Below are 10177 nucleotides of genomic sequence, written 5' to 3'. Positions count from 1 at the left end.
AGAGTGATTGGTGACATTAGCAAAGTGATGCAGATAGCATATGAATTTGACAGAGTGAGGCAGACATATTTTAGCCAAAGTAGATCATGATCGGTTGTCAGAATCAGACATACTAACTGGTATCGATTGTAAAGGGTACAGTATTTTTAGGAAGGATAGACATGATAGGAGAGGATGGGGCATGCTGCTAATTATTATTATTATTATTATTATTATTAAGAGAGACGTCCAAGGAGTCAGGGACTCATCAAGGGGAGCTACATGCTACATGCACCGGCTATCATACTTATTCTTGAATTCATTCATACAGCTTGCACTCACAACATCCAATGGTAATCCATTCCGATCACACACCACTCTATGAGAAAAATAATCTAGCCCTCACCGCTTCCTAGTGGCAGTCATTCTCAGCTTCCAAGGATGCCCTCTTGTTCTTTCCCCACCCTCAATAAATTGAAAAATTCCATCAGCTGAAATCCTGTATGATCCTTTGAGAAGTTTGTAAGTCTCAATCATATCACCCTTCTTTCTCTTGTTTGCTAGTGTCTACAGTCTATAAATTCTCAATCTGTCTTCATAATCAGTATTCCATAATCCTGACATCATTTTTACACTCCTTTGCACTCTCTCCAATATATCAGAATCACAATGGAAACCAGGAGACCAGACCTGCACACAATAGTCCAAGTGAGGTCTTATCAACGTCTTGTGAAGAGGCAAAATGACATCCTTGTCTTTACATAATAAATTTAGTTTAATCCTTTAAATCCTTTTCTTGTCTTTACATGTTAATGTTCGTTTTAGCATTGCAATTATCTTTTGAATTGTATTTGCAATCTTTGTTAAATGACCCCTGAACTTCAACTTCCTATCTACTAACACTCCAAGATCCCTAGCCTCATCAGTTTCTCCAAGCATAATCCCACCAATATAATATGACATTGGATATCTAATTAAGCCCTAGTGCATGACTTTACATTTACTGACATAGAACTGACTTCCATTTTCCCATGCCCACAATTCCAGCCTATTCAAATCATTCTGCAAGTACTGCAATATCAGCAGCATTCCTGACTACCCTACATGTCGCTTGTCAAATCCTTCTCAGTATCATTAATGTACAGAGTGAATAACAATGGACCAAGCACTGATCCTTGTGGTAAACCACTTGTTACTTTAAACCTTGCAGACTCAGATCCTACGTATACCACTTTCTGATATCTGTCAGTCAGCCATCCTCTTATCCATGCTAATATTGTATAACCCAAACCCATTTTCACCAATTTCTGCAACAGTCTACCATGCTGTATTCTAACAAAAGCCTTTGCAAAATCCAAAAGTATCATGGTGTAACCATTCCCCTTGTCTAGTTCAATGGTAACATTGTTATAGAATGTGAGAAGTTACTAAAACATGACATTCCCTTAGTAAACCCATGTCGTTCATTGCAAACTAGAGATTCACTGTCAACCCATTTCTGAATGTGGGCCCTAATGAATTTTTCCAAAATCTTCACCACCACTTCTGAGATACTAATTGGTCGATAGTTGGACATCAGTCTTTGCACCATGCTTATACAATAGAATTACCATATATTCTTTCCATTCCTGCAGAATTTTCCCATTCGGAGACTCATATTAAACAGCCTGGTAAAGGAATAGCCAGTACAGCTGAACACTTTTAGCACACGTGCTGATATCCCATCAGTCCCTCTCTTTGAATTCTTATTCAGTTTGTGCAACAGCTCTAACACCTCGTCCTCATACATCTGAGTTTCTTCATCCAGTGATGAGGTAGCAGTGAGCTCAATTTCGTGTATTCCATTTATACCTTTTAACAAAATGGACACTCGTTAGTTGAACAACCTCTTCTGCATCTCTAAACCTCATGCCATCTGCATTTAGAAGAGTTATTCTTTCATATTCATTCTTTCTTTTACTTGCAGCATGTTGAGAGAATTCTCATGGATTGTCTTTAGCATGCACAGCAACTTTCTCTTCATACTCAAACTTTGTTTCCATACAACATTTGTGACTATTCTAGCCTGCTGCTTATAATGTTCATAACAGACGTCATCCTTATGCAAACGGCATTTTTTCTGCATCATCCTTTTCTTACGAATTTCTTGCTTAATAAGATTACAGATCCATTTGACTCCTACCCTATTTATTCTTTGAACTCTCAGGACACACTTTGATATCCCATCATTTAAGTATTGTTTAAATATTTACCATGCACTGTTGATATTCTTCCGATCCATTAACCAATTCCATTCCACTAAACTCAGTATACACCTCAGTTGGTCTTAATTTCCTGCTTTGTAGTTCAGCATGTAACCTTTTCTGATTAGAATATTCATAAACTTAGTCACTTCCCAAATGAGTACCTCATGATCACTGTCACCAACCGGAGGCAGAATAGTTACATCTTTAACTGAGACGCCCTCTGACATTACAATCAAATCTAACACTCTTTGACCTCGAGTTCCTTTTGTCACATGCTGCTTGAGGAAATTGTCCCGCAACAGCTCAATACATGCATTTTTATTCTTCTCATGAGATTCTACTGCTATCCAATCAATATTTGGATAATTAGTCTCCCATTATGATTACTCTTTTTGCACTCATCTTGTCTATTTGGTGATACATTTCTTCATCACTAGCAACCGATCCACCAGGTCTGTAACAACACCCTGCTATGTATTTGATCTTGTTAGATTCCACCTCACCCCAGATGGCTTCAAACTCACTGCCATATGAAATACTGTTAGTAGTAGTACTACAATCATAGGTCTCAATTCTAACTGGATTCAAGTCATCTGATATCATAAATTTAGTTTAATCCTTTATCCAAGTGTGAGCAAACAAAGTTTGCGCCTGAAAGTATCTTCAGGACTGGGGTAAGGTAGTGCAACACCAGGATGACTCATTGCAATGGTGGAGCAAGCTACTAACACTCCTATCTCAGTATCTCCCATAATGCAAAATACATCTCTTTGCGGATATGTCTAATGTTATGCATTAAGGGAAGAGCCACTACCCAGACTAGTTTCGACCTTTATTGTGGTCTCTTCAGTGGGAGCCAGGCCCAAGTGGAGATACAAGCCAGAATCATTAGTAAAGTCATCTCTACCTATAGGAGTTGCCAAATGGTGTGCCACCTTTTTTAATAAATTACTCTGGATTTAGAAAAAGATGTTGAAAGTTTATTTTTCACTTGATTAGAATATAATAAATTTAGTTTAATCCTTTATCCAAGTGTGAGCAAACAAACTTTGCACCTGAAAGTATCTTCAGGACTGGGGTAAGGTAGTGCAACACCAGGATGACTCATTGCAATGGTGGTGCAAGCTACTAACACTCCTATCTCAGTATCTCCCATAATGCAAAACATATCTCCTTGCAAATATGTCTAGGAGTGTTAGTAGCTTGCTCCACCTTTGCAAGGAGGCGTCCTGGTGTTGCACTACCTTACCCCAGTCCTGAAGATACTTTCAGGTGCAAACTTTGTTTGCTCACACTTGGATAAAGGATTAAACTAAATTTATTATATTCTAACCAAGTGAAAAATAAACTTTCATCATCTGATATCATTAGCAGCATGCTCCCTCCTCTCCTATCCTCTCTGTCCATCCTAAAAATAGTGTATCCTTTACACTCGATACCAGTTAGTATGTCTGATTCTGATGGCCAGGTCTTACTAATGCCTACAATCTGAGGTCCCAACATATTGACTAAGGCAACAAACTCTACCCCCTTGTTTCTGATACTCCTAGCATTCGTGTACAGACATAATAATCTGCTTGCATGTTCTTTTGTATACTCTTGTCTGTAGTTTGCATGACACAGTTGGACACCTTGCAGATCTCTATTTTTCTCTAATGCCTTATACGTGTAGACATCTTTGCACACATTTCATCCCAACCGGACAGTCACAAAGTTGAAATCATTCTCTCCTCGTCAGCATTTCCATGACAAAGCCCATTTTATTCATTAACCCAGTTATATAACATTGTCACTCTTACACTCACATTCTCACCATTCCTCCCTTTATAATTTAGTTTCCCTGACTCTGTGTTAGGTCGGATACCAGTTATTAATTTTTCTGGACTCCTGATACCAAACACATAATAATGCAATAATGATATAGGATGACCTGGATCACCTGGAGAAGATAAACTAGGTTCAGAACTATATAAATATGCAGGAACTAGATTCAAAGACTCTTATTATTTTTAAATAAAATTTATTCAACTGGTATCCCCCCAATAGAATGGAAAAAAGCAATTTGATTCCTATCTTTAAAAAAGGTAATAGAGATGACCCTAAAAACTATAGAGGTATCAGTATACTAAATTCCTGTTACAAAATATATAGCAGAATCCTAAATAGCAAACTAATGAAATATTCCGAAAACTTTATTTTAGAAGTACAGAATGGATTTAGAAAAGGACGATCATATAGACCCGGCTTTTTGCCTAAAATTAATAATAGAATACAATTTAGAAACACATATTGCATTCATTGACTTTGAAAAAGCATTTGACAAAGTTAAAAGAAACATATTATTTAACATATTAAAAGAAAGACAAATACCAAATAATATCCTAAAAGCTATCACAAGTATATATGAAAATAATCAAATACAAATAAGATTAAATCACGAGCTTTCATATACAAGAGAGATAAACCAAGGGGTCCGACAGGGATGTCCCCTCTCAGCAACTCTTTTTAATATCTACTTAAATGAAATAATAATAAAATGGAATAAAAATTGGAATGAAACTTTCTCCTACAGTAAACTTAAACACTCTCCTCTTTGGCGACGACCAAATAATAATTACAAATTCTGAAGATAAACTACAGAAAGCTATTTTAGATCTAAATGAGATATCCAAAGATTATGGTATGATAATATCAACAGAAAAATCAAAAACTATGGCCTTTAAAGGGCAAGATCCAGCAAGAACTAAAATAGTAATAGATAACAAGATCTTGGAACAGGTGAATTCATTTAATTACCTAGGATGTACGATCACATATGAAAATGAAAAAGATATAAACGTAAAAATCGCAAAATATTTAACAATAACAGGTGTAATTAACTCTATATTTAAACCAAACCTAGTTCAAAAACAAACCAGACTAAAAGTATACAATACATTAGCCCTACCAGTCTTAATGTATGGAAGCGAAATCTGGACACTAAAACAAAAAAGACAAACAAAGATTAACAACAGCAGAAATGAAGTTTATGAGAAAAACTGCAAAGTATACCCTATTTGATCACAAAAGAAACGAAGGTATTATTTTCACAAAAGAAAAAAGAATCCAGTCAGTGTTGAGATCTATGACTGTAGTTTGTAATACTAGTAACAGTTTTTCATGTGACAGTGAGTTTGAAGCCATCTGGTGTGAGATGGAATCTAATATCAAATACGTGCATAGTGGGTGTTGTTACAGTCCTGGTGGATCAGATGCTAGTGATGAAGAAATGCAATGCCAAATAAAGATAATGGGTTCAAAAAGAGTAATCATAATGAGGGACTTTAATTATCCAAACATTGATTGAATATCATTAAAATCTCATGAGAAGGAATGAAACTGAATTTATTGACCTGTCACGAGACAACCTTCTCAAGCAGCATGTGACAAAAGGAACTTCAAGGTCAAAGAGTCTTAGGTTTGATTATAGTGTCAGAGAGTGTTTCAGTTAAAGATATAACTATTCTGTGTCTGGTTGGGCAGTGATCATGTGGTACTCACTTGAAGAGTGGCTAAGTTTTATGAATGCTCCATTCAGAAAAGGTTACATGCTGAACTACAAAGCAGGAAATTATGACCAACTAATGAATATACTGAGTTCAGCGGAATGGTATCACTTGCTGAATGGGAAGAATATCAACAGTGCATGGAAAGCATTTAAAATTACTTAAATTACGCAATAATAGAATGTGTCCCGAGAGTTCAAAGAATAAACAGGGTAGGAGTCAAATTGATGTGTAATCTTATCAAGCAAGAGATTTGCAAGAAAAGAATGATGTGATAGGAATATCGTGTGCATAAGAATAATGTCCGTTATGAAAATTATAAGGAGCAGGCCAAAATATTCATAACTGTTGTATAGAAAGCTAAGTCTGAGTATGAAAAGAAAGTGGCTCTGAAAGCTAAAGATAACCCCAAAGAAATCTACTGTTATGCTGCAAATAAAAGAAAGAATGAATATGAAAGAAACACTCTATTGAATACAGATGACATGAGGGTAACACATGCAGAAGAGGCTGTTCAATAAACCAATGCCCATTTTGCTAAACGTTATCAACCTGGTATATGCAATATTGCACTCACTGCTACCTCTTTACCAAATGAAGAAACTCATTTGGTAAACCTATTCGTATCGCTGGAGTGGTGATGAAAATTTCAGAAAAGTTAGTTTGGGTTTACATTTAGAAATGCGTTGATAGAGAATTTCTACTTTGCAATGATCGGCATCAGTGGTGTGTTGGTAAATTTTTAACAACCGGCTCGCTTTATGAAAAATTTGATTCTTCACAAAGTTCTATTGTATCTTCAGATGTCTTTGTTTCTGCTTCTTCAAATTTTGTCCTTTTAATGTTTAAGAAGTTTCGTTCTATTTCATTTTTTCAACTAACGGCTATCCACTTTTTCGACCGCAAAACTCTAACCCTGATTAAAATTATTTTCATTATTAAAAAAAAAAGAAAAAACCAAAATATAAACATATATCAAAGGAAATTTTCCTATATTATCTACAACTTACCTATTATCAAATGAAATACTGAACAAAAAAAATGTAACACTAATATTACCACTCGCAGTCGATCAAATCACCAGAGACTGTAGCTGTCACAACGAATTTTTGTATTTATTGATAGTGCAACAATGTTGCATTTCTAAGAACTTAATGTTGTAAGTTCTTGGAAATTCACCGAAAAATAAGGCATTATTGTTTATTCAAATACCCAGTTCAGGAGTTTTGATAACATGTTTGTGTTTTAATGAAAACAGACATTATTTAGTAAATAAAATCGTTTCCAAATTCACATTCATAAATTGAGTTTGTTTTGTGAATTCTCCTTTATGCATTTATATTTGATAATAATAATAATATATGTAAGTGTTTATTATACAATTTCAAAATATTTACGAGAAAAAGTATATACCACCATTCTTCATCTATCCTTTCATAAAGAATTTTAATAACCGGCTCGCCCGACTTAAAAACATTAACAACCGGCTCGCTACTAACTTGTGCGAGCCAGCCCCAACACACCACTGATCGGAATGGATTTATTAAGGGAATCATGTTTCAGCAACTTGCTCACATTCTAAAATAATGTCACCATTGAGTTAGGCAAGGGTAATGAATACACCATATACTTTGGATTTTGCTAAGGCATTTGACTGAATACATTATGGAAGACTTTCATAAATCATAGAATTAGCATGGATAAGAGAATAGTTGAGTGGCAGATATGAAAAAGTGGTATATGGGGGGATGTGAGTCTGCAAGAGTTATAGTAACCAGTGGTGTACTGCAATCATTAATCCTTGGTCGACTGTTATTCAATCTGTACATTAATGACATTGAGGATTTGATATGTTGACATACAGCTATATGCTGATGATGCAAAGATGGGCAGGATAGTCAGGAATGTGGTTGATATCTAGTACTTGCTGAATGATTTGAATAGAAATGATTTGAACTGTGGATATTGGAAAATGGCTGTTAGTTCAGCGTTAGAAAATTTTAAGTCATGCACTTAGGTGTCAGATTATATATCCAATGTCATATTATATTGGTGGGATTATGTTAGAAAAAAGTTATCAGTCTAAGGATCTTGGGAATTTTAGTAGACAGGAATTTGAAATTCAAGGGTCATATAGCAAAGAAACAGCAGGAGCAAGAGAAGCAATCCTAACTCTAAGAACAGTTATTGAAAGAAGATTGGAAGAAGAATCAAAATACTCTGATAGTCTTTCTTGACTTGGAGAAAGCCTTCGATAGTATTGACTGGAATCAAATGTTTCACCTCCTAAAAACAATAAAGGTAGATTGGAGACTAGAAGGCTCATATTTAATCTTTACAAGCATCAAAAAGCCCTAATAGAAGCAGCCAGCAATACAACAAAAACCGCAATAGCAAAAATGCGTAGAGGTGTAAGACAGGGGTGCTCCCTTTCACCCATATTGTTTAATCTGTACATTGAAGATGCAATAAATAAACTGAAAGAACTAATAGAAAGGAATTAAGATAAATGGAATTGATATTAACTGGCTACAGTTTGCAGATGTTATAGCTGATAACAAAAACAAACTGAAAGCCACCCTAACAAAGATGGAAGAAATCTTCACACAGTACAGCCTAAAAATTAATTATAAGAAAACAAAATTATTAATTACAAGTAAAGCAAATCCAATGAAAATAAACCTGGAAATAAATAATAACCTAATACAACAGGTATCCTCTTTTAAATATCTTGGAAGTCTTATCACAGAAGATGGAAGAAACCACTCAGATGTTAAAGCACGAATAATCCTAACCAAAAAAGCATTCTATAACAGAAGAAACATTTTTACCAGTAAAGGACTTAGCATCCAGCTCAAAAAAAGGCTAGTGAAAACATACATATGGAGCATTGCATTGTATGGTTGTGAGGCCTTGACTCTAATAAAATAAGACATGAAAAAGTTGGAAGCATTTGAACTTTGGTGCTGGAGAAAGATGATGAAAATTAGTTGGACAGAAAGGAAAAGTAATGAAGAAGTTCTAAATATAGTTCATGAAGAGTGGCATTAATGAAACACATCAATAAGAGAAGAAAAAGCCTAATTGGACACCATTTGAGGCATGGGGAACTGATTACAGAAATAATGGAGGGGACTGTAGAAGGAAAGAGGCCACGAGGCAGACCAAGAATTTCATATATAAATAACATAATGCTAACTGGTGCTAAGAGTTATGAAGAGATAAAAAGATCACAAGACAGGATGTTGTGATGTGCTGCTATATTTACCAATCTTCAGATTGATGCACCAAAGAAGAAGATAGCAAAGATTGCAAATACAACTCAAAGAATAATTGCAATGCTGAAACAAACTCTGACATGTAAAGATAAGGACATCATTTTGCCTCTATATAAGGCCTTGATAAGACCTCACTTAGACTGTTTTGAACGGGTTTGGTCTGCTTATCATATGCCTTTTTTCAGATCTACAAAATGTAACTACAGATTCCTTTATATTCCCTAGACCAGTGTTTCCCAAACTTTCAGTGCCTGCTTACCCTCTTTAAATTTCAGTAACACAAAGATATTGATATATTTATTTATTACCATTTTCATTATAATAAATTATAAAGACAAACATTCTTTTTAATTGTTAAAATACATTTTTAGATATGCGAATCCAATATAAATAGAGTAGAAACAAAAAGTGTGAAATTTAAATTTTCTGTAATAAAAAAAAGTTCAATGAAATGAATGAAATAGTTTCTGTTGAAAAGAAGTTAGTTTGCTAAAATCTGGGGTCAATATTTTGATTGATGAATCAATGAATGATTCTGGTTCGTGGATTGCTCTGTGGAATTAATGGAACCTTTGGTATACTTGTTTAACATGAGTCTTGCAACAGGGTGGGTCCCAAAGGAATGGAAGGTGGGAAAAATAAAGGAGATCCATATACGTTGGAGTACTTTTAGATGGGAGATGAATTTCATCACTTGGTGTGAGACCCTTCCCTATTTATTGAAGGCCTGAAACAGCTTCAAGAAGTAAAATGGTTACCTCTAAAGCAGGGTTTCTGGACTTTGTATAAAATAAATCAAAAATTACAAAAAAGTATTTAAAATTGATAAAAAAAAAATGGGGAAAAAATCTTAGCCCACCCACAGTACAAATGTACTACAGGTTTAATAATAACCTTTCAATGGCGGGAACCAAATAAAAAAAAAAAATCGATTTTTGGCAGTCTTTAATAGACTTCTACATGACAAGCTAGTAGCTAAACTGAAACTAATGGAACTAGATAACAGACTAGTGAATTGGATACTTATCTGACAGTTGATAGGTATCGTAGGTATATACTACCCAAAAGAGGACAGTCACTAGTGGAGTGCCATAAGGATCTGTTTTGGGACCATTATTATTTAACTTAT

This window comes from Typopeltis vanoorti, chromosome 22 (assembly GCF_054136105.1).
Source record: "Typopeltis vanoorti isolate ZY-2024b chromosome 22, IOZ_Tvanoo_1.0, whole genome shotgun sequence".
In the NCBI taxonomy this organism is placed as follows: domain Eukaryota; kingdom Metazoa; phylum Arthropoda; class Arachnida; order Uropygi; family Thelyphonidae; genus Typopeltis; species Typopeltis vanoorti.
The sequence above is the reverse complement of the archived record's forward strand: the minus strand, read 5'-3'. Positions refer to the sequence as shown.